The sequence below is a fragment of the Hyperolius riggenbachi genome, chromosome 10, assembly GCF_040937935.1.
Source record: "Hyperolius riggenbachi isolate aHypRig1 chromosome 10, aHypRig1.pri, whole genome shotgun sequence".
Classification (NCBI taxonomy): Eukaryota; Metazoa; Chordata; class Amphibia; order Anura; family Hyperoliidae; genus Hyperolius; species Hyperolius riggenbachi.
The window spans coordinates 199,030,493-199,036,789 of record NC_090655.1 but is presented as its reverse complement, the minus strand read 5'-3'; positions in this window follow the sequence as shown (position 1 = coordinate 199,036,789).

Sequence of the window (6,297 nt, the reverse complement as noted above, 5' to 3'; positions counted from 1 at the left end):
TTTTTTTTCATGTAGCGAGACAAAGTCTCGCTACATGATAGCCGCTACTCAGCGGCATCCCCCCAGCCCCTCCGATCGCCTACGGCGATCAGGAGATCCCGTTCAAAGAACGGCCATGGCGACGGGGCGGGATGACATCACCGACGTCATCGACGTCAAAGGGGATTCCTATCCACCTCATAGAGCTGCCTGGCACTGATTGGCCAGGCAGCGCACGGGGTCTGGGGGGGGGGGCGGCTGCGGCGCGACGGATAGCGGCGGATCGGCGGCGATCGGGCACTGCACGCAGCTAGCAAAGTGCTAGCTGCGTGCAGCAAAAAAAAAATTATGCAAATCGGCCCAGCGGGGCCTGAGCGGTGCCTTCCGGCGGCATAGCCCGAGCTCAGCTCGGGCTTACCGCCAGGAAGGTTAAGCAATGCTGGTTGCCTGGCTATTCTGCTGATCCTCTGCCTTTAATACTTTTATACTTTCAGCCATAGACCCTGAACTAGCATATGCAGCAGATCAGGTGTTTCTGGCATTATGGTCAGATCTGACAAGATTAGCTGTATGCTTGTTTCTGGTGTGATTCAGACACTACTGCAGCAAAATAGATCAGCAGGGCTGCCAGGTAACTGGCACTGTTTAAAAGGAAATAGATATGGTAGTCTCCATATTACTCTTACTCCAGTTGTCCTTTAAAGTCTAGCAGCATGCACAGATATAAATATAGTAGTGATAGGTTGATAAACACTGCTGAGGCCTTATCTTTTTGTTTGCATGAAATTAGGCTTTCTCAGCTTAAAAACTAATCATGTGATTTGAAGCAGCCCAGGAGAAGGAATTAAATGCAGCCTCTACTGGCAGGACTTTTACTACTGCATCATCTTGCTGAATGCAAGTGGTTGGAGCACACATAGAATTGATCGAGGTTTGTGCTTCAGAAAGGGACTGTTGATAGGATTTCTAATAAAGTACAGATATACTTTACATCAGCTCTTTAGGGACCTAACAGAATTTTGCCACTGGTAACCTACGCAGGACTAGAAAGACTTAAATAATAGTAGGTAGTTCTGAATTAAACAAAAGGCAGTCAGCATTCCTCAGTCTAGCTGGACTATGATGGAAGAGTGCACAACCTAAAACACTTTTGAAATCCACTACAGCCAGATCCCATCTCAAGTAGTGCTGCTCGGATGGAGGTCGTGATCACTACTTGCTGTGATTCCACGTCCATTTTTCAGCTATCTGCCACGGGTATTCATCGCCGTGGATCAATTTTCATTAACTAAAATCCGCTTCGGCAGACCATGAATGAACGCATTCACGCTCGTGAAAACGGAGCAGAACTCGTGGTTAGGTCGTGAATAGCGGAAGTGAGTTCATCTCATTAACCAGTGATACCCTTCACTTAGGTTGTACTCTGCTCACTGGTATTAATCATCTCATTACCCAGTGATACCCTTCACTTAGGTTGTACTGTGCTCACTGCTCACTGGTATTAATCATCTCTCATTACCCAGTGATACCCTTTACTTAGGTTGTACTGTGCTCACTGGTATTAATCATCTCATTACCCAGTGATACCCTTCACTTAGGTTGTACTGTGCTCACTGCTCACTGGTATTAATCATCTCATTACCCAGTGATACCCTTCACTTACGTTGTACTCTGCTCACTGGTATTAATCATCTCATTACCCAGTGATACCCTTCACTTAGGTTGTACTGTGCTCACTGCTCACTGGTATTAATCATCTCATTACCCAGTGATACCCTTCACTTAAGTTGTACTGTGCTCACTGGTATTAATCATCTCATTACCCAGTGATACCCTTCAGTTAGGTTGTACTCTGCTCATTGGTATTATTCATCTCATTTGGCAGCAGTGATACCCTTCAGTTAGGTTGTACTCTGCTCACTGCTTACTGGTATTATTCATCTCATTACTCAGTGATACACTTCAGTTAGGTTGTACTGTGCTCACTGCTCACTGGTATTAATCATCACCCAGTGATACCCTTCACTTACGTTGTACTGTGCTCACTGCTATTAATCATCTCATTACCCAGTGATACCCTTCACTTAGGTTGTACTGTGCTCACTGGTATACTGCTCACTGGTATTATTCAGCTTGTTAGCCAGTGATTCGCTTCAGTTACTATTTACAGACAGTCCTACTGCCACTGCAGTTCGTTCACCACGTTTCGTGAGCCCATCATGAGTTTCTCCCAGACTTCCGCTGTGAGCAGCACTCCCAACAGCAGCAACAGCCAACGCCCCACACAAGTTATGACATCCACCCCAGCATCCAGTGGTCAGCAGCAGGGCCGGATTTGTGGGAAGGCCTCCGAGGCAGAGGCCTAGGGCGGAAGGGGCAGCTGGGGCGCCTGCTATACAACCTAGCTATGTACCGTTACTGCCCGCTTGCTCCCCACTTTCACCCCCGCTTGTCTGTCTATGTGTGAGACGCAACTTCCCCTTACTCCGCTGCCGATATCAGACCTGCAGCAATCAGCGTGGCCCCCAGTGATGAGTCAGGCGGGTGGTGACCAATCACAGCACTGTATACTTCACACTTCCTTTATGTGAAGTATGCAGCGCCCTCATTGGTCACCACTAGCCTGACTCATCACTGGGGGCCGCGCTGATTGCTGCAGGTCTGATAGAGGAAAGCCCGGGCAGCGAGCAAGGGGAAGTTTGTGTCTCAAAGGCAGACAAGTGGAGGTGAAAGCAGGGAGTAAGCGGGCAGAGCAGAGCTAATACACCAAGATGCGGGAGAGAAGGAAGCGGACAGCCACCAGCGAGCGGGGCAGCAGACCAGGGAAGCTGCTATCATACAGGGGTCAGGTGAGTCACGGCTCAGCCCTCCAGATGACATGTGCCTGTATATATTCAGCATTTTCAGTGTGCATGTACACAATTAGGCAATACTGGTGCTGTCTCCGTGAGTGGCCGCCCCCTTTTCCCCGGCGCCAGATTCAGACTGTAGCTAGCTGCATGACAGTCTGGGCTGTGCAGAAGCTCCAACCACCCTTTCACTCCCAGGCTCGCATCTCTGGTTGTCGGCAACAGCTGCAGTTTGCCTTTCCCTCTCTGAAGCACACGCTAATACAGGGACAAGTGACATCCTGCAGACACCAGCGGTATGCCAGGTAAACGGCCCCCTCTTCCTCCCCCCTTGTCATTTTCTCACTGACCAGCTTTGTTCTCTGCTGCTCTTATCTCTGCTCCCACCAGCTGCATCCCTCCTTGTCTTGTAACCCTTCCACTGCTGATCTTAAGCTGAATACTCACCTAACTATGTAGGAAGATGGCTCACAAAGTTGTCCACGAGCATTCTCCAATCCATCTTCCTGCTGGCTGGTACATGCGACGATGGCACACAAACGCGAACAAGAGTTCAATAGATCTTTGTACTTTGAGCAGGAGTTGTTGACGCTTAAAGATCTGATCCTCCGTGACAGACATTGTCGCTGCGCATCTCAAACGTTTATGTAATCGTGCAACTGCACCAATGTTGTGATACCGAAACGACGACTTGTCGCTCAAAAAAATTGCCAGTTGTCGAAAAAATAGTGTAGTGGATACGGGCCTTTAGCTTTTTACACTATCACACAGGTCAGGGCATCCTAATCATCCTGTAGCCATGGCTACTTAAAGGGACTCAGAGCTCAGTAAAAGGCAAAAAATGTATACATACCTGGGGCTTCCTCCAGTCCCCATACGCTCCAATCGCTCCCATGCCGCTGTCCTCGACCTGCAGCGCCGGCACTGGTTCCCCGCTCTGCCGTCAGTCGACTCCAGTCTATGCAGGAGATGTGCGCTCTTCGCGTATCTCTCCAGCAGTTGCCGGAGAGATACGTAGAGGGCGAACTTCTCTTACGTGAGACTAGCTCAGACTCACGGAATGCAGGGACCCGGTACCGGCGCTTCAGAAGACTGAGGACAGCGGCGTGGGACCGATTGGAGCGTATGGAGCTGGAGGAAGTCCCAGGTATATATACATTTTTGCCTTTTACTGAGCTCTGCTACACTTCTTAATAACTACTTATTTATTTTATCTAGGGGCATAGTGGTTATTAAATTATGTAATCTGATGAAAAGGTGCATATAAATTATGTGCGTGTGTGAGGGGTGCTGTTGGTCGGTGGGGGGAGGGAGGGGGGTGGGGGGGGGGGCGGCTGGTGATGATCGGCCTAGGGCGGCAAAAAGCACAAATCCGGCCCTGGTCAGCAGCCCTCTCTGGACCAGAGCGTTGTGTCCCTCGGTCCGGCATCTGGGTGATTATTGAGGGCTGCCGTTGAGGAGATGATGGGGCCTGATGTGGAGGAGGAGGTTGGGCTCGGGCCAGCATCCCAAGTTTATGTTAAGGACGATGAGGGGTCTGTGTCTGGGGATGTTGGGGTGGTGATGGGGGGGGGTCAGGAGAAGAGTTCTATGATGATGATGATCGGGACCATCTGTATGTGTCTCAGACCCCGGAAAACATGTTGTATCTTGTGTTTAGGTACTAAAATCTGCGTTCCCACTGCCCGGGTCCACGGATGCATATAATTTTTTGGGCAGCACTATCAAACTGTGGTACTATCAGTGAGTTGCCATGGTCCTTCTGTGCTGCCGCACTGACCGGCCACTTTGACCTCCTGACTCAGTCGCTACTACACTCTGCGTTCACACTGCCCAGGTCCACTGACAACTCTGCTGTTATGTCATTGCTAATCGCTGCAAAAAAACTGCCCCAAAAATTACAAAAACCTCTCTGGGTCTTTTTGGCGTCAGCCACTCATCTTCCTCCAGTGGTACCATCACCGCCAAGTGCCATTGGGACTCACCTTCACCTCTGTGATTGCTTAACGTGTATTTCCCTGTTTAAAACCACTTATTACCAATTAATAGCCCCATTTACAGTGTTGATTTCACTTTAAAATCCATTTTCTCAAAAACAAAAAATTATTTTTGGAATTTTTTTGTTTCAGTTGTAGCCCCTTATCACCTTGATAATCTATGCAATTTGGGGGATTGCAGCATGTATGGGGGCTTTGCTATTAACGGTAAAAGAAAATCCGGATCCAGCCATGGATCTGGACGCGATTGCCTCATTCACGACCGAAAATCGGCGTCATTAAAACCAATCACGCCAGAGGCGGATTTTTTAACAATGGCCGTGGTTGCCAAATTCGTGGTTCAAGACATCCGAGCATCACTAATCTCAAGTCCGACTTTTGTTGACAAAAGCATCGAATGTTTTGGGCAAACGAATAATATATCTCAACAGCTGAAAACCTGATTCTCAGGAGGTATTCCTTTGATAGAGCCCTGGATAAGTGTCACGTATCTATTGGAACATCGGCTGGTGGTGAATGAAGAAACTCCATTCATTGTTGCATTGCATGCCACATCTCCCTTCAGCTCAAGTTTCTTGGCCAAACCATGGCAAGTAGGTCTTGGTTTAAGCAGAGATTGCAGTGTTTATACAGCCATCGTTTTGCAATAGCTATGGATTAAGTCTGCATATGATAGGCTGGCCATGGGTGGAAGCCAAGGCCGTGCACAATGAGGTGGTAAGTAGTCCACGTTAGGATGGAGGTTCTAATTCATACTTGGGTTTTGGATGCCAGTACTATTTACCTGAATGTACTTTCATATTTTTTTTTTACAAAGAAACTGCAGAAAATATGCTAAACATTAGAACATGCAAGATATATGGTGAATTATCAATGAATGCTTCTGCGCATTGATTACTTTTCTTCACCATTTAGTCTGATTATATCTGATTATCCGTAGCTTCTCAAGAGCTCTCCCCATGCTGCCTATTTTCTGTGACAGTGTTTTATGGAACAGGAAGTAATGTGTTCTTCTAAACGATAACTCAGATAGGAAGAAATACCTGAAAGAAGTTTGAACTCTTCTTTACTTTACTCGAAGAGTTTGTCTGTGTCTCAGTGACGATTTTTTTTCCCCTCGCTTCTTGTTCAATGTCTCATTCACACTATTTATGTTGTGGTGTACGTTTCGGCAAAGCCTTCAGTATGCAACACGCAAAAACATCAAAAGAGCATAGACTGTACTGTCTAGCAAGACTGACATTTACACTTTATGCGCTGTGCAACAGTGCAATGCAATATGATACTGTTGAACGCTGGAAATACCGTAGATGCTAGTAGAATATTGGTAAAATTACCGATATTCTACCATTATGCAGAGCTAATAATAGTAAAATCATCAGTAAATGTTAGATATTTTACTATAGCTAAACCTAACCCTTTTTTCTCACAAAGCCCTCCATCTACTGTATGGTGCCTAACCCTAACAGATC